The sequence below is a fragment of the Babylonia areolata genome, chromosome 24 (genome assembly GCF_041734735.1).
Source record: "Babylonia areolata isolate BAREFJ2019XMU chromosome 24, ASM4173473v1, whole genome shotgun sequence".
Taxonomy (NCBI): domain Eukaryota; kingdom Metazoa; phylum Mollusca; class Gastropoda; order Neogastropoda; family Buccinidae; genus Babylonia; species Babylonia areolata.
This window is the reverse complement of record NC_134899.1, coordinates 6,307,946-6,328,648: the sequence shown is the minus strand read 5'-3', so window position 1 is coordinate 6,328,648 and position 20,703 is coordinate 6,307,946.

The window sequence follows — 20,703 nt, the reverse complement described above, 5'->3', positions numbered from 1 at the left end:
GAATATAGGATTGAACGGGCAGGTCAACTACTTGAAACAAAATGGCGTACTTCGCTCTCGCGAGGAATATGAGCACGCGCTTTGAATATGTATAAATATGTGTACGCAATTGATTTTTGCCCATCATCTTCAGGGCTCAGCCAATAGATCTATAAAGTCCACCCGAAGTATTGATTTTAGTATTTCCCGAAAAAGACTACTTGGGCGAATGAACATAGTGAAAGCCCTGTACACAGAGTAAAACACACAAGCTTTTTATGTGTTGAGTTTAATTTCAAAATGTAATGTTTAAGATGAGAAAAATCAGTTTAAAGCAAATTAACCCCCCTAGCATTAATTACAGATTAATTTCCCTTTTTTTACTATCTACACCAAAGACATGCAAAATAAATATAACTTCCATGCTTAGCAAAAGAAGTTCCTGTTTGAACAAAAATGATAAAAATGATTGCTCTTGTTGTGTCAGAATATCAGATCAAAGTGCCAAGTTTAGAGAATTTAAAAAAATAAATATAACAGTAAATTCAGTTTGCATATAATTTGGCTTCTTTTTATATTTTTTTGTGCCCATCCCAGAGGTGCAATATTGTTTTAAACAAGATGACTGGAAAGAACTTATTTTTCCTATTTTTATGCCGAATTTGGTGACAATGTTAAAGTTAACCACACACACACACACACACACACAACCGAACACCGGGTTAAAAACCGACTCTGTTTACGCAAGTGAGTCAAAAATGGGTGGCGCTGTAGTGTAGCAATGCGCTCTCCCTGGGGGGAGCAGCCCGAATTTCACACAGAGAAATCTGTTGTGATAAAAATACAAATACAATGATGGCCTAGTTTCCACACCAGCAGACTGAGTAGCAGGGTTGTGTGGCCCACATGTGTTCCGTGACACGATCCACGCAAACACTGATGTGGCAGCGTTCAGGGATCGCCTTCATCAAACACACAGCACATACCATGGACGCTCAAAATGCACCTGTATCACACGATCAGCACACCCTCAAAGAACACCTGTTTCACATGACCAACACACGCTCAAAGAACACCTGTATCACATGACCAACACACTCAAAGAACACCTTTATCACACGACAAAAACACTCAAAGAACACCTGTATCACACGACAACATCAAAGAACACCAATATCATAACAACGCTCAAAGAACACCTGTATCACACGACACCAACACTCAAAAAACATCTGTATCACATGACCAACACACGCTAAAAGAACACCTGTATCACACGACAACAACGCTCAAAGAACACCTGTATCACATGACCAACACACGCTCAAAGAACACCTGTATCACATGACCAACACACGCTCAAAGAACACCTGTATCACACGACAACAACGCTCAAAGAACACTCGTATCACACGACAACAACATTAAAAAAAACAACCCACCTGTATCACACGACAGCATTGCTCAAAGAACACCCGTATCACACGACAACAACATTAAAAAAAAAACAACCCTGTATCACATGACAACAACACTCAAAGGACACCTGTATCACACGACAACACTCAAAGGACACCTGTATCACACTACAACACTCAAAGAACACCTGTATCACACTACAACACTCAAAGAACACCTGTATCACATGACCAACACACGCTCAAAGGACACCTGTACCACATGACAACAACACTCAAAAAACGCCTGTATCACATGACCAACACACGCTCAAAGGACACCTGTATCACACGACAACACTCAAAGGACACCTGTATCACACAACACTCAAAGAACACCTGTATCACATGACCAACACACGCTCAAAGGACACCTGTACCACATGACAACAACACTCCGGTACAGGGACTGACTGGGTCGACAAGAAATCGACAGGCTGTGTCCGTGGTACACTGTCATGGGTCATAGAAATAATGCGCACAGTCGTAATGCACAGATGAAATTCAACGATTACATGACAATTGGCTACATCAAAGTCTGCCCTCATCTAAAAACATTATCAACGGGAATACAGTCGTTCGTCATCATCCAGTTGACAGCCACAATCGTCATGTCGATTACTCTGCCGCGACTAGAGGGTTGCGTGGAGATAGAGATGCTGTCATATACAAAAGATAAAGAACTGGACAGATGAGGGATAGAGTTAATATTACACCTACTCTATGTGGGTTTTATCAGCAGAGTACTACTTTTCGTTCTTCACCCACTCAGGGGCCAGCTGATCCCAGTCCTCCAGAAGGGAGGGCTGGGCCCAAAAATAAATTAAAAAATCAAAATGTTCTATAGAGTGGGAGTATTTGGGAGGGGATGTCTAATCCTGCTTACTCTAACTACTTCTTTTTGCGGTTTTCAGTTTTCTAGGGGCACCCTTAACTTGAAGGTGTCAATGGTGTCGGCTGCCATTGCTGTTTCGGGCAGTGCATTCCAGTCTGCGATGGTTCTAGGCAGAAAGGAGGATCCTCTGTACTGGGTCCTACACTGGATGCAGCTCAGCTGCTGTAGGTGTCCTCTTCTCAGTCTGGCAGGGGCAGGGACCAGCTTGCTTCTATTCACAATTGCCACATTGTTGAGGATTTTACGCAGCATTGCTAGTCTAGCGACCTTTCTGCGGTGATGGAGGAAGGGCCACTGGAGTCTGTCAATGATGGCAGAAACGTTGGATGTGTTGTGGTACCTGTTGGTCACAAACCGGGCTGCTCTCCCCTGGACTGCCTCAATCTTGTCAATGTTCTGTTGGCTATGTGGGTCCCATACTGACCAGGCGTACTCAAGTATGGGCCGCACAAAGGTCTTGTAGGCAGTCTCCTTCAGATGGGTGACGCTCACTTTCAAATTGCGTCGCAAGAAGCCCAGGGTCTTGTTGGCTTTGGCACAGATGTTGTTGATATGTAGGTCCCAGCTGAGGTCTTGGCAGATGGTGTCGTTGGACTGGTACACGCGTCGAATGAGGACTGGGCTCGAGTTGCAGTTGACCGAAAGTAAGCAGGAGATAGCGAGACCTAGATTTCCTCAACAGCAAGATTTCCACTTCAGGCGTCCTGTTTTGGGCAGATTTTATCTTTCTCCAAACGTTTTCAAAGCAGTTCAAGTCAGGGCTGTGCAATGGCCACCGTCAACTGGAACATTTCCCCCTTTCTACTGTGGGGTGCGTTTCCAGTTGTGCCCTCCAGTCTGCCACCTCTGTTATCAACCTCCACATCGTCATTAACATGAGAGAAAAAGGAAACAACAGAAAATGGACAGTAAATTATCAATGAAAGCACCAAACGTATACAGATGCACTGTTAGAGAGAGGGTGTGGGAAGGGGGCGGGGGAATACAGTGAGGGATGAAGGGAGGGAGAGAGAGAGGGAGGGAAAAGAGAGATAGGGAGAGTGGGGAGAGAAAGGCTCCATTTCTCATTCAAACTCATGGAAACAAAATGTTCAACATCTACTGGATTCTTAGTGAATACGTATATATGGAGTCAGCTCGTTGAACAGAGAATAGGAGGACTGGAAAATGGTGTCTACACCACGAGTAGATGCCTGATCTTCACATAAACCAGCCATCACGCTCATCATGCCTTCACAGCGTAAACTAGGTAAGAAAATTAAAGTAGTAAAAAAAAATTTAAAATAAACAGATAGATTAACAAATAACCAATAAAACTTAATAAACAAGATTTAACTAAAAAAATCAAGAATACATTTTTTAAAGTTAAATACATGAAGATGCAATGAAGGAAAATATACGCAGAAGGCAAAAGACTGAAATGTAAACATGAATGGAAATGGGCCACGCTCAGTGAACCCATGTACACCTGCACACACCGACACAAGCGTGCAAATCACACACACACACACACACACACACACACACACACACACACGCATACAAAACAACAACAGCAACAACAATTAATCCAATAAATGAGACATTACTGCATACTCTTTAATTGTTACTGTCAACGGCAATTCAAAGATCAGTTATTGGTGGAAAGGGTGAAGACATTTACACAGACTTGATTTGAAAATAGGTAGAGAAGAGAACTAGCCCGTGTGTGCAGGAAGGGATTTCCACAGGGATGCACCGGAAAATGCAAAACTAGTTTCGAACATATCAATTCGGGTGCGTGGTAAAATGTACTTGTTAGAGCCGTATCGGCATGAGGTTCGTGTACGCAGGTGTTTTAGATAGTGTGTGTGTGTGTGTGTGTGTGTGTGTGTGTGTGTGTGTGTGTGTGTGTGTGTGTGTGTGTGTGTGTGTGTGTGTGTGTGTGTGAGTGAGTGTGTGTGTGTGTGTGTGTGTGTGTGTGTGTGTGTGTGTGTGTGTGTGTGTGTGTGTGTGTGTGTGTGTGTGTGTGTGTGTGTGTGTGTGTGTGTGTGTGTGTGTGTGTGTGTGTGTGAAGTTGTGAGAGGGGGGAAGCACATTGTAAGAAAACAATAACAAGCGCACTGAAAACATCATTACAGGCAAATTGAACAGAAGTGGCATGCATTATAATAATCGAATTAACACACACACACACACACACACACACACACACACACACACACACACACACACACACACACACACACACACACACACACACACACACACAGAGAGAGGGGGGGGAGGGGGGAGGGAGAGAAAGAGAGAGAACGCACCTATTTCCTTCTGTCTGAGTAAACCAACACACCGTCTCGTTCTTTATCTCTGCCTCCCCCTCCTCACTAACCCTGTTCATCTCCCCTAAATCCCCACCACACATAAATTTCCATCCCTACCCAAAGCTGCAGCACTAAGAGCCAGTGCAATTTTGCCTCCTCGTCATAGTCCTTCACAAAAGACTCAGCCGTAATCAACAAGCAACTTCTGTGATCTGTTTATCTCGAAGGGTTTACATCACTCTTTCCCACATTCCCTCATGAAAAATACAACAAATTTGTAGTTCTTGTTGTTGTTCTTTTGTTTTTTGTTGTTGTTTTTTTCTATAAGAAGAGTTGTGGTTGATTTCCACCGTTGATTAATTTATTGTTATTTTTCAGTTTGTTCCAGTGCCAGGCAGCTTCTCTTTGTGCAACACTTTTTTTTTCATATAACGCTTCACCTATGTTAGTGTTCTTTTTCCTGATCTAACTGGGTGAATACAGCTGATTTGCCACTCATGCTGTGACAAAAACACCCCCAACCAACCCCCTTGCCTATCTATTTGGATCCACATAGTATATAAAGATCCATTACTTACAAACATTTCTGGAAGCGTAAATCTAACACCACAGATTGAGACAGTGGACCTGAATATCGTGGAGAAATTTGACACTGGTGACGTCAGTGACCGACAGAGGTGGCACAGTCAAGGAGCCGTACAGTCCTCCGTCCACGTACACCTGAAGGAAATCACAGGTGTTGCTGTGTTATCAGCGTCATCAACACGGTACATGTGATGGTGCGTGTGGGGGGCTGTTCTTGAGAGCATGTGTTTGTGTGTTGATAGGTTAGATTCACATGGAAGATACACTAGGGCTGAAAACATCTTTCACATATCTGCCTATATAATGTCCAGCCAGGGATTAGGAGCTGTCCTTTACCAAGAACAAGACGGAAAGAAAAGCGTCATTGCGTACGCTTCGAGAGGACTGAGTGAAACACTGTCCAGCACACAAGTTGGAGTTCCTCGCCTTGAAGTGGGCAGTTACTGACAAGTTCAAGGATTATCTGTATGGTGCAAAGTTCAATGTCCACACGGATAACAATCCTCTGACCTATGTCTTGACCACTGCCAAGCTGGATGCTACTGGACATCGCTGGCTTGCGGCCCTTGCAGCGTTTCAGTTTGACCTGAAATACAAACCAGGAACATCAAACACAGACGCTGACACGCTATTCCGCTTGCCACGTGAGCCGGACGCCAACCAACTACAGGAAGAACTGTCAGACGACGTCACCCACACCATCTGTAGTATGGCCTTCCATGACTATACGTCTGTCGTCGTTTCTCACTGCATGTCAGCAGCGGTGCTGGACCATCCAGAAGACCAGGACACTACGCTCCTCCGTCCCCAAGACGTCAGGAAGGAGCAGAACAATGACCCAGTCACTGGAGTCTGGATGACGTATCTGCGCACCAGGAAGAAGCCAAATCATCGAGTCTGCAAGATCCCGGGTGACTCCGTCATGCTTCGGAACTTCCAGCACTTCCGCTTGAGGAGAGGAGCGTTGTACAGGGAAATGGAGACAGAAGAGGGCACCGTGTCTCAACTCGCCCTACCAAGTTCACTCCGAAAGAAGGCACTGGAAGGCATCCATGACAACATCGGTCACCCGGGCCGGGACCGCACTTTGTCGCTGGCCAGGGAACGCTTCTGGTGGCCTGGGATGAGCACACGTGTGGAGGACTGGATTCGACACTGCCCGCGCTGCATGCGACGCAAGGCCCGTACAGACACTGCACCGTTGGTGAACATCACCACAACCCAGCCACTGGACCTCGTCTGTATAGGCTACATGAGTATGGAAGCATCATCTGGTGGTTATCAGCACGTACTGGTGATTACAGACCACTTTACCAGATATGCACAGGCGATTCCTACCAGAAACCAGACGGCAAGGACTACCGCTGAAACTCTTTTCAACCATTTCATCGTGCATTACGGATTCGAGTTCTGGATAATATTAATATAAATAATGGATACTTATATAGCACACTATCCAGAAATCTGCTCTAGGTGCTTTACAAAAACGCTTTGTTAACATAAAACATTACATCTATGTTACATACACACACCAAAATATGACTACACACACACACACACACACACACACACACACACACACACACACACACACACACACGCACGCACACACACACACACACATACTGCATACATACATTTTAACAATACATGTGTATCTAACAGCTACCCTAACACATATGCACACATAGGTAGGCACAAACTTACATAAACACACGCACACACAATACACATTCATATACATGCATGTCGTTATGTACACATACATATGTATACATATCTAGTCAAGCTCAGCTAACGCAAAGGAAGTGGACCTGCCACGATTGAACTTACTGCTGAGGGAAAAGGTGAGTTTTGAGACGAGATTTAAAAGATGCGAGGGAATCAGAATGACGGAGGTTATCAGGGAGCTTGTTCCACGTCTTTGGCGATTGAAAAGAAAACGATCTGTGTCCATAGGTCTTACTTCTGACTTGAGGTATCCTGAGAAGTCGAGTATCAGAGGAAGAACGGATCCATTGACTGCAGAAAAGGTCAGAGTCAAGGTTGGATAACTCAACTGGTCCCGTCACAGCAGTTGCAAACCAGAGCATGAGAATCAGTTGGACTTGGCGGGACCTGGTGTTTCAGTTTTGGCTGTTTACCTTTTGTCACACTGATGAGAGAGAGAGAGAGAGAGAGAGAGAGAGAGAGAGAGAGAGAGAGAGAGAGAGATTCAAAAACTTTATTACTCAAGGATAAAGATTTTAGGCATCGCCCAGTCTTCCAATCTGTCCTTATGACAACAATAACCCTTCACCCCCCTTTCCATTCCTCGTCCAACATCACAATCCGTGCTGACTCTGCTCATCAGTTCGATATGAGTATCGCTCTCTCTCTCTCTTTCTTGCATAAGAGAGAGAGAGAGAGAGAGAGATCTTTATTAACGTCGGTTAAACATATCAATGCGATTTTTTCACATGCTGCCCTCCCGAACGAGAAGGGAAAAAAAGAAATTCGAGAGGGGAAAAATATATGCATATATATAGAGAGACAGACAGACAGACAGACAGACAGACAGACAGAGAGAGAGAGATGGGGTGAGGAGGGAGCAACTGAAATAGAGAGAGCACGAGACAAACATTCAGATCGAATGGGGAGAAAGAGAGGGAGAGAGCGATACTCACATCGTACTGATGAGCAGAGTGAGCGCGGATTGTGATGTTGGACTCGACGCCCACGTGGAATGGAAAGGGGGGTGAAGGGTCACGCAGAACGACAGCAGCGTTGCTCCAACCGCCGTCGATCATGTAATTTAGGACTGTTGTGCTCCTGTGGTCCAGGCTGCCAAACCGCACACTCACTTCGAATGGTCTGTTCCCAGTGCTGGCCAGCAGTACGATCACATGTCTTCAACACATGACGAAAAGATAGTTTTGCTCAGTAAAGAGACATAGAAACATTAATTACCGGCTTTTCTCACCACTTACATAATGGAGATGGGGATCTGCAGGAAGAAGGAGGGATGCAGGGTGTGAGTGGAGCGATGTGGAATTGGCGACGGAATAATTAGATACGCGGAAAATTGTTTGAAAATGAATTTTTAGGTTCATCTTGCGACCTAAACATGACTTTATTTTCATTATTTTATAATTCATGTCAAAATATGCCTTATTCATCTTCACTTCCGGTATGGACATACCAGGACTGTCGATAACGAATACATATCAACAGAACCAAGATATGTTTAAACTTTGTATACACTATGAGTAAACAGTGCTGGGGACAAAACACAATGTCTCTCGACACAAACTGTTTCTTAAGAAGCTTCACAGTATAGACTAAACCATACAGACTTAATCTTACTTAATCAGATGTTGATACAGACTTAGTTTAATCTAATCAAATGTTGTATGTCAGTATGCATTAATGTATATGTATTGTTTAATCTCATACGTTTTGAACCTGTTATACGGAGTGTATGCGTCCTTCCATCATGGCATGGTACGGCAGATGCTCCCCCACAGAGCTCAGTCAGAGCCCTTCTAAATTTCCAACGGGGTTAAGCAAGGCTGCGTTCTGGCACCAGTCTTTTTCAATCTGTTCTTCACCTGTGTTCTCAGACAGGCAATGATTCAATTAGAAGAAGGTACATATGTTACCGCTAAGATGACTCCATTTTCGACTGTGCGGACTGACTGCCAAAAGAAAACCATTTTCCAGTCTCATCTCATTATCTTTGCAGATCATACTCACACAAATTTCCGAGGCCTCCAAACAGTTTGGTCTCATGATCATGACTTGGGAAAGCTGAAATGCTTTTCAGGCCTGCACCCACCTCTAATGCATCATAAAAACCCGGCCTGCAGTACGACTTCCGTGGGCAGAAATAGCTACACAGTTGATTTTTTTTTTCTGAAGCCATAATGTGCATCATTAGAAGTAGTAGTAGTAGTGTTATTCTCATCATCATCATCATCATTATTACATTCTGCAATGTCTTCCCCTTTTGATCTGTTCTCTTTCGTCTGCGTTGTCACTGATATCAAATTGTGAACATGAACTGATTTTGGAATGTCCCAACTGAAGTGTTGTTTGGGTTTTGGGGGGTTGTTTTCGTTCTTTTATTTTTAATTATTTTTTTAGATATAAATATGACCTGAAAATAGACGTGATCTCTCACAGCGTGCCCCGGTCACAGAAACAAAACTTCACTTTTTAGCCACTCGCCATTATCATAAAACTGTTTGGACAAAGCTAACACCAGAAAAGTTTATTTCAAATAGTAGTCCATTATTAAACTTGTATTGTTTTTTGCCAACATGAACGAAGGAATTCTAGCATGAAACTTTAAAAAAAACAACAACAACAGGTTATGACATGACAGTGGCAATACTTTGACAGTGGCGTTACGAATTGGGCAGCACTGCTTGGACGTTTCATGTAATCAGTTTTGCTAACAGACCAGCATAGCAGACATCTGAATGACTGTTGAGGCGATGCAAAATAGAATAATGATCAGATGCAAGATCATGCCATGTGTGCACACATAGTGTGAAGTTCGTTGCTGTCCAGAGAGGTGACTGTGGCGTGTTAGCTGCCACACTGGTGGGATCATTGAGAAGAGCCAACCTGAAATCTTCTTCTTCTGCGTTCACTCGTATGCACACGAGTGGGCTTTTACGTGTATGACCGTTTTTACCCCGCCATGTAGGCAGCCATACTCCGTTTTCGGGGGTGTGCATGCTGGGTATGTTCTTGTTTCCATAACCCACCGAACGCTGACATGGATTACAGGATCTTTAACGTGCGTATTTGATCTTCTGCTTGCATATACGCACGAAGGGGGTTCAGGCACTAGCAGGTCTGCACATATGTTGACCTGGGAGATCGTAAAAATCTCCACCCTTTACCCACCAGGCGCCGTCACCGTGATTCGAACCCGGGATCCTCAGATTGACTGTCCAACGCTTTAACCACTCGGCTATTGCGCCCGTCAACCTGAAATCACCTTCCCTGATGTTGACAACAGGGAAGTGGAGCGAAAGTCTCTTCAGTCTTGTTATCCAGCTCTTGTGTACGTGTGAAGGCTGTGGACCTGGGGACATTCTACTGAATGAGTCTATCATCTAGTCTGTTTTGTGGCTTAGGAAATGTCAACATTAGTGCTAATACGAAGTCGCTAATGATTGAGAGCGAAGTCTGTATATAGCCTACTTGAAACCACCAGTGAAAATGTGTCGAATATATGAACAAGACTGTGTATGCGTGTGTGCAGGATGTGTGTTGGGTGGGGTGGGGCGTGGGGGTGTGGGGTGGGGTGAAGCTGGTATATGAAGAGAGAGAAAAGAGAGAGAGAGTGATCTTTCCTCCAGTTATCATCTTAAGCAATTGCACTACGATTTGAAAACAAACAAAGCAAAACAAAACAAATTAAGAAGAAGAAGAAACAAACAGACAGGGAGACATTGTGACACAGGTGAACAGAATGAAACACACTTTGTCTCCAGTGTGGGTGTGGCCCTCAGACACATGGCCCAACCGGCTTGTGCGGTGCGTGGTAAGGGGTACTCTCCCTCAGGGTAGGTTTTTACCTGTCAACAGTTGAATTCTTCAGTTTCTGTAGGTACCAACGTCATATGTTCACCTGTGTGTGTGTGTGTGTGTGTGTGCGTGCGTGCGTGTGTGTGTGTGTGTGTGTGTGTGTGTGTGTGTGTGTGTTTTCAGCCTCAGAAATGTTTTGGTACTGAACAATAACAGTGAAGATTAGCTTGACAGCTCTGTATAAATCTGCCATGTTTTCTTTTTTGAGTCCAAACGTTTGAGACGCTGTACAAAGAAAATGTTCTGTTGTGCGTTCTTGACAATTTTTCCGTGTTCCCCCCCCCCCCCCCCCCCCCCCCCCCCTGCTATTTCAAGTAACTAGAAATGGTAAGTCAGAGAAATTGAAACTGACTGATGACCTCTAATTACTTTTCATTGATAACATGAGATATAGGATCAGACTTGTTCTGTTGTTTTCGATACGTTGAGTTCCAAGTTGTTTTGATCACACAAGCTGGCAAGTTCCAGGTTTTCATCCCTGTATTTTGACTTGTCACTGTTCGTAATCAGCCTTTCTGTGGCAGTGTCATGAGTAAACTTGACCATGGTATTACATTGATTATGGGCTGCACATTCATGTGTAAATAATGAATACAACAGTGGGGTTATAACACACACTTGTCGGGCGCCTATGCTGAGAATGCAAGCTAAACGTTATTATGAATTTTAAAAATACATATAAAAAATAGACAAATAAATAAATAAACAAAACGCAACTAAAAAACTAAAATTGTGCTACGTAAATACCGTGCCGTCCCTCCAGACATACTGCTCGCAGGTGGCAGGCGTCAGTGTGGTCCAACTTCCAGTTTCCAGCTGACAGCTGACAAGTGACGTGACGTCAGCGCTGAACATGTAGTCCTCGTTACAACTGACGTCACCTTCCAGGGATGATGACGTGAGGCGCCAGGTGCTGACATGGGCGTTAGGAACGTCAGGAGCATCCCCGACGCTACATTCAGACACTGTAAAAGTGTGTGTAACAATTACAATCTTGTGTGAATTTAAACAGACAACAGTTAAATGGAAAAGAAAAAAGTGAACTGTTGCTTGTGTGCCCCAAGAAAATTTGGAACCACCCATTTCTCCCACATTTTCTTCTGGTGAACAACACTGTCACTCCTGTTTCCCAATCTGTTTGTAGCCTTGGTGTCTTGATCACAGTCTGTCCTTTCATAATTACAGATCTAACGTTTCCAAATCAGTGTATCATGAGTTGCCAAGAATTAATCCCGTTCGCCATTGCATGTCTGTTGAAGCAACCAAAACGTTAGTCTGTGCTTTTGTTTTGTCCAGGGTTGACAACTGCAACTCGCTTTCCAAAAAATCCACCTGACAAATTCCAAAGAGTTGAGAAAAATGCCTCTCAACTTACTTTCAGATCCTCCAGATATGAACGTGTTGCAACTCTCTTCCACTCTCTTCCCTGGCTGCCTGTTTCAAAAAGATTAGCTTCAAGCTCTCTGCTCGACGTTTGCTGCCCTCTCATGCTCTGGTCCTTGCTACCTGTCTGACCTCCTTGTGGTGCAGTCCAACTCTTCACCTTCGTTCTGTTACTGATAGCAGGCTATTGAAAATCACTGTTGTAAAGAAGAAGCAACAGGGTCAATGATCCTTCTCTTTTCAGGCCTCCCAACTGTGAAATAAACTGCTAGAAAAGTTGCGACATTCTGTCTCGCAAAATTCATTCAAGCCGGTTTTGAAAACACATATTTTCCAGCAACAGTAATTTTCCAGTGCGTGTCTCGTTGGTATTATCTGTTTCCAGATGCATGTTCCCTCTCTTTATTTTTTTGAAAATTTGTTTAGCCTACTTTTTCAGTCAGTGCATGGTGTGATGTCCTTCTTGTTGTTGAAGTCTTTCACTTTTCTGAAGATTTCACATCTTTTCAGATGTACACTGTTCGTTGTTGTTGCGACACCAGCAAGTCTGCTGACTCATTCAATTCCATTAACACCCTACATATCCAGGGCAGTATAACCATGTTAGTTTTGAATCTGGATGTTGCACATTGCCTCATGCCACTCTGGGCTCCTCATTCAGAGAAAGAGGGAGAGACTGATTGATTGGTTGAATCTTTAATGGGTAAAGAATTAGGCACAGTGAAGGCCTTTTTTGCCCATTTAACGACACAAAACATAAAAATAAGTAAATAAAATGAAATAAGGTAAAATATCAATAACGACGAATGGGAAGAGTAACTGGAATATTCCATTAACAGTAACAAAGCAATGAAAAGAACAATTGTTGTATTATTACGTACGCGCGCGCGCGCACACACACACACACACACACACACACACACACACACACACACACACACACACACACTAAAACGAGCAGAGGGAAACAGAGAGAGACTTAAGGTCTCAAAGAATTTTAATGCTAGGCCGCCGGCTTGTAAATAAAAGAGGTAGAATAGTAGAGTAGCGGTATATGCACACACAGTACCACATAAAGAAGAGACAGTCAGTGTGTGAATGAAATAATGAGACAGACAGACGGAAAACGAGAGAAACGTCTAATTGTCGAATCGAGTGAATAACGCCTCATCACAAAAATCTAAATGCAAATCAAATATAGACGAACATCGTTTAATAAATGGTAGACATAAAGAAACTTGTTTAGTTTTCCATTTTCCACGATATTCTCGGTTCTCAGATAAGAAATGATTCAAACAGAGATTTTTATTGGTCGAGAAACATTTCATTTCTGTCATCACTTTACAGTAGCATTCCACATTGTATCTGTTTCTCAGCCAAGTGAGGTTTTTTGCACTTACATACACGAAAGAAGCAAGCAAAAACTATCGAAACGAAGACAAAATCCTCTGACCATGCTAAGTTAGTGTCAATTTCACATGTATCCTTCTTAACCTTTCGAGAGATTCCAGAGAGTATCAGGAATGTGACAGTTCCTAAATAAGTGAACAATTGTTTCTTCATCGTCACCACAAAATAAAGGCGAAAGAAAGATGTCTGCCTGTTAGCAGAATTCTTAACGGCAACCTACACCGGAACAACCTCAACCGTGCTTCTGATGTTGACTAAAGGAATTTTTAATACATCTTTTCCAAACTCAGTTAACATGATTTGTGCTCCATGTGTTATTGCCAGCAAAAACTGAGCATCGATGGCACCAATGAATAATCGGTAATTTGGGCGTTTTATGGGGGGGAAAACACACCAGAAATCAAGGAAACCATCTAGATTATTCAATACGTCTTTCACTTGACAATTTTCGCGTTCAACCCATTGCCTAGCATAGCTGTTCTCCTTTTGATATTAAAGTGAATACATTCTGAAACAAACTAATGACATTTTAGTCGTACTTTTTCAGGTTTTGTTTTTATCAATGTTGCCAGAACTTTTTATCCGTTCTTAAGATCAATGTATTAACATATGTAATATATAACTGCGGCTCATCAGTTCCATCCGGAAATATCTGTCCATTGACGCAACATCTAGACTTGTCGTTTCTCTCATTCTCTCTCATCTTGACTACTGTAACTCTCTATTGTCTGGTTTGCCTGCTTCATCCATTCAGTCCCTTCAGCGCATACAAAACTCTGCTGCCCGACTCGTCCTCAGAAAGAAAAGATCTGAGAACATCACTCCTCTTTTGCAACATCTCCACTGGCTCCCTGTCTCACACCGAATAAAGTACAAGATCAGCACTCTATGCTACAAATGTATTCACAAATCAGCCCCTTCCTATCTCTGTGGCTGCCTTCACCTCTACACTCCATCTCGCTCACTACGATCAGCTTCGGATCCACTCCATTTACGCATACCCAGATTCAAACTCTCGACTGTTGGCTGCCGTTCTTTCTCTGTCTCTGGACCTTGCAACTGGAATGAACTTCCTCTTTCGCTTCGTCAAGTCTCCACACTCAGCTCTTTCAAGTCTGGCCTTAAAACCCACCTCTTCCCAAAATAGCCTCCCTTCCCTGCCTCTTCCTTGTCTTCAGTTTCTCCAGTTTTAGAGTTATGCGTGCGTGAGAATGACTGGTGCGAAAGCGCTTAAATTTGTCTCTGCACAAGATTCAGCGCTATATAAATACCATTATTAGTATCATTATATGTGAGACACAGTTTTCCTGTGTGGTGTGGAAATACGTTCGGTCACATGACACACCTCTTATCAGGATAGGGCAATGGATGTAAACCTAACTGGATCCGTCTGCCTGGTGTCGGCCGATGACACTGACAGACCTTAGTATTTAAATGAGAGACAGACAGACAGACAGAGACAGAGAGACAGGGAGAGACAGAGACAGAGAGACAGGGAGAGACAGAGACAGAGAGACCGGAGGAGGAGGAGGAGGGGAGGGGACGAAACGAATTGAATCGAAGCAAATTTCCTGTCAAGAGGGTACAGGAACAGGTACAGTATGTCGTTTTACTCTTGACCCTTCAGTCACAGTAAAGTGAAAGCCAAAAGCAGTATGGAGCAAACTATACTCAACCACATAAATCTGCGTTGAACACATTCATAAGTACTTGCATGTATACAGAACAATAAAACCATCAATGAGGATAAATGGGGTCATGTGTGGTGAAAAGACGCTGAGGAAAGAATAAAAAGAAAAAAAGAAGGAAGAAAACGAAGAAAATGGGGTAAAATAATATATACATAAAAGAGAGAACTAAAGAGCGCGCGCGCACACACACACACACACACACACACACACACACACAGAGAGAGAGAGAGAGAGAGAGAGAGAGAGAGAGAAATGTATATATATATATATATGCGTGAGTTGGTGTGTGTGTGTGTGTGTGTGTACACTAATTTCCAGAACGTGAGAAGCACTTTCGGAATTCATACGTCTAGGCATTATGGTTACCACTGTTGACGGTGAAGACGTCCAGAGGCGGTCCTTCATCTCCTGCAGTGAACTGGCGGTGTGCGGGATGGAGGTAGCACATGTTGGATGCAGAATCAAAGGCTGCAGACCCACAGCCTTCCATCACCAGACACTGCATCACGCAATCCGTACTTTCGCTTGCTGTAGTGGTTGACAAGGACGAGCTGACATACTGCTGGGCCACTGTCTTCCACAATGCTGATGACGGCTGAGCCATGGTGATGTCAGAGAGGACGACTGCGAGGACACAGGCGGCGAGGACTGACTGGCAGAGAGACAGGGATGAACGGCCACCCATGCTGACACCCTTCTGTGATCTGAGCTGTGCTGCAGAGGTGTGGGCTGTGCTGGGACGGTTGTCCAATGTATTCCTTTCCGTTGTCAGGTGACGAGACTGCGTGTCATGTTATCTGTGTGTATGTGTGTGTGTGTGTGTGTGTGTGTGTGTGTGTGTGTGTGTGTGTGTGTGTGTGTGTGTGTGTGTGTGCTTGTGTGTGTGCTTGTGTGTGTATGTGTGTGTGTGTGTGTGTGTGTGTGTGTGTGTGTGTGTGTGTGTGTGTGTTAGTATTCAATTTTCCGTTTTAAAATATGGGTGATTCGCTTTTATTTAACCTTCATTAACACACACACTCACTCACATACCCAAAACATAATCAAAAAGAAATAAAAAAAAAAGAGACAGATAGACTGATAGACAGGTAGACAGACAGACAGACAAAGATATATACACAGAGATAGACGATGAAAGGGCCATAGAAAGAGACATATACAGACAGACAAGACAGACAGACAGACAACGGGACAAAGAGGCAGAGAAGAAGATGATAGGAGTCAGGCCTGACTGCACATGCAAGAAGTGTTACAATATTCATGGCTGGATTACAGGTCTGTTGATCGATCGAAGGAGAAAGAAAAAGCTAATCAAATCTTTCTTGGCAATGGTTTGTTGTGCATGCACACGTGGTTTTTATATTTCTTTTTCTTCCTTTTTTTTATACTATCATTTGTTGACTGAAAAAATCCTAAACGTAATTAGTGTCTGTCAGGAAACGGAGACATCTCGACTGACTGGTAAATAGCTCGAATTGCCGCCTTTGACACGAGTGGTCACGCATTCCTTCTCTCTAGACTGCAGAACTCTTTTGGCGTTCAAGGAGCTCTCCCCATGCGTAGATAAAATCTTACACCAGCGAACGTAAACAGAAATTGCAAATAAATGTCTTCTAAACACTTGGAATACACAGTTCACAATGTTTGATGTTGGCAGGTGTCTTGTTTATCATGCACAACAATAGATTCTCTTTTCTTTTCGTTTTTTTTTTTTTATCGATCGTCACTGTTTATTTCACGAAAGGTTTGCTGACGACACAGCTGTACAAGGCCAGTGCCATGACTGAAATCCATCAGGTGATAAACTACATGACACTCAACAAAAGTAGCTCTGTCGTGAACAAAAAAAAATAATAGTGAACTGTCTTTTCCTTTTTCCAAAAACACCCCGCGATTCCTACCACGATCTGCAATAGTAGTCGTGGTAGTAGTTAGTGTTGTTTTTCTTGTGGTATAAACGAGATGCGAGTTCTTTCTCCGTTTGATCAACAGGCAGAAACATAAGAGAGACAGTGTGGATTGATTGAACACAAACTGAAACGTATGTGTCCATAAAGAAGCACGGGAAGAAATCGACTCTTCAGACATCAACATTTCTGTAAAACACATGAATTATAAACTCACTGTTCACACAGCGGCAGCGAAGAAGCTACCAGAAACCAAGAGCTTGGTGGAATCGTAAAGTGTTGTTTCAATTATCTTGTCTTGTGTTGATCGACCGTTTTGACAAGTTTAACCATTTGGAAGACAGTGTGTGTGTGTGTGTGTGAGGGGGGGGGGGGGTGAAAATCAAACTCACAATTAAAGTGGAAGTCAACATTTTATTTCAAGAACGTAAATTGAATAAGCATCAACTGCCACTTTATATACCCGCCCACCTACCTACCTACTGCATGCATACATACATGTTGGTGATGACTTCGGGATCAAAGATATGTGAAGATAAAACCAGTTTAGTATCTTTTGAATGCAAGCATACTGATGGTTGAGGTGTCCGACTCAAGATCGGCAGATTCTTCCACAGCGGCTGCAGGTGAAAGTCTGGTATTTGTTAGGTTCTGTTTGTCCCCTGATCTTCCGCCTCGTCCTCTTCCCCCACACACTGGCACGACGGCTTGCTTCAAAACTTCTGGCAGCTTGATGGATGGTGTGGCGCCAGGGACTTCGGTCAGCGGCTTGGGTAGACGATTAGCAGGTTTGATGTCAGAGGTTGTGAGGTCCTTCAGCGTGCCTCTGTGCCGCTTCCAGGGTGCTCCTTTGTTGCGCTGACCGGATGACAGTTCACCGTGTAGAACGATCTTGGATAGGCGGTGGACTTCTATTCCGGAGACTTGTGCTACCCAGCACAAATGGGTCTTCAGCAGTATGGCCGCGACGCCGGTGGCTTTGGCTTTCCTGAGGACCTCAGCATTGGTGATGTCGTCACTCCAGTGGATCTTCAAGATGGTGAGGACGCAGTGTTGGTGGAATTTAACCCAGACGGTGGATGTGACAGCAATAGGAGACCAAAATCAGAGCCTAACAGGAAGGTGGTCAACACCACGGCTCTGTAGACACTGATTTTCGTCCCTGATTTGAGGTGGTCATTGTTCCACACCATCTTGTGGAGCCCTCCAAGGCAGTGTTGGCCTTGACCAGTCTGTTTTCCACATGTGTTGTCAGTGGATACGATGTTTCCGAGGTAGTAGAACTGCTGGACGGTGTCTGCTTTATGGTGATGCTTGCTGGGTTTTGCTGCTCTATGGTGCAGGGTTGTGAAGAACCAGTTTTCTTCAAGCTGACTTCAATACCAGAAGTTCAAAGACCCACAGGTGCAGCTGGCGAGATGGATGGAAGAATCATTCCAGTACCACAAGATCATCCAACCCCTATCTGATATAAACACGGGAATGTTGCCTGACCCCCTCATCCCGTGTCTCTCCGGCATGGCCGGCATCAAGCCCCAGGACCTACCTCGCCGAGGGTACAATTGCTCTCCAAGGGCTAACATGCAGAGCTGAGTAGAATCCAAAGGGGCCTGATGACAGGCACCCAGACACAGAGGTGGGTCAGATGCAGGCGAGCACAGTCAGCTCTGGTCGGGAAACAAAAAGGAGCAGGTCCGCCCAAAAGGATCCTGGTATCGGAAACTGTAATCCAGGATTAGGCGGGGCTCTTAGGAGACTGATCCCTCTGGATCGAACTCAGGTTCCTTGGGGCGATGCTAAAGAGGGCTTTTGACCAAGCTCCAAGGCCTAGCAAAGCGTAGAGGTCTGGTGTGCCAGCAGAAATCGTATCCAAAGGTGACCCATCAAATGGGTTAGTGGACACCCATGCTTGTGCGCTCAGTTTCTTGCGTAGCTACCTGAGGTCTGACTACAGATTTGCCATTTTAGCCCTGAACTCCAAACACCCCCCGATCGCCTTTGCAATATTCTGCTTCTATAGACGAGGGCCGTATACATTTCGATTCCGTCTGGGACGATCTGAGGCCAGTGGGTTTACGCCATAGAACAGCGCGATTGCGTCTTCAGCGCTGGAGCGATAAGAGGAAGGAAAGCCACCCCAACGCCGTGGGACATGTGGCTTGGTCATCAAACTTGACTAACTTCAACTTGCAATGGGTGTTTGGTTGAAAATATGCAACTTAGGCTTCACGGAAACAGGAGGATTTTCTGTGTCTTAGTGTTAATGCTATTGTACACACACAGTGTGTTCACATGCTTTGAACAAGTGGCTAAAATCACATCCTAACTAGTGCACATGCCACATGTAAACACACACACACACACACACACACACACACACACACACACACACACACACACACACACACACAATATTACCAGGGCATAGCACTCAATAGCACCCTTGGAAAACTGTTTTGTCAAGTAATCAACAGAAAAATCAAAACATACTTAGGACAAAATAAGTTACAAATAAAAGAACAGGCTGGATTCAGAAGGCATTCTAGAACCACTGACCACATATTCGTCCTGAAAAAGACAATTGACAACACCATGAATAAATACATGGGTGTCTCTGCAGCTGTTTTGTTGATTTTGATCAGGCATTCGACAGTATATGGCATAATGCACGTCTTTTGAAACTAAACAAAACTGGGATAAATGGAACTTGAACTTGAGCGAGGACATCACTGCAACTTAACTAGGAAAGACCGCCTATGTAAAGCATGTGGTGGTATAGTGGATGAACTGCATTTTTGGGGACAACTGTATTATGTACTTTGACTTAAGATCATGCCTCCTTGTGACTGTAAATTCCCGATCTTCGAATCATTGGCCAGATGGCATTGACAACACTATACTCAAAACTCCGAGTTACCATTGAGCCATTTTCAAGCAGAACTGGCAAGATATATATTTGAGTGCTTTAACGTTCGCAGTCCTTAACTATACCTTGCTTGTTGTGTTTAGTTTTAGTGTCCATAATTTCTTTGATGGGTTTCACGACTAATAAATGAGTTCTGAGTTCTTAGTTCACACACACACACACACACACACACACACACACACACACACACACACACACACACACACACACACAGAGAGAGAGAGAGAGAGAGAGAGAGAGAGAGAGAGAAGAAGAAAAAAAAACCATGATAGAAATAACTAAAAATATTGTCAGTTTTTATATGAAATATACTTTCCCTTGATAAAGTTTCTGATGATGCACGTTACAGGAGGTGTCAGTCGTGTTAAAACGCACAATCAAATAGAACTTTCACAGACTTGTGACAGTGATTCGGTACCCTGTGCACAGTGTTGTCTGTAACTTGAGATGCCTTGAGCACGATACAGCCACTGTAGCAACCCACATCTTCGCTCCACACTGTCCCTTCTCTCTCTCTCTCCGTATAGTGAGAGACAATGACAATGACAATGACAATGACAAATGTTTTATTGAGGGTAAAATGGATAAGC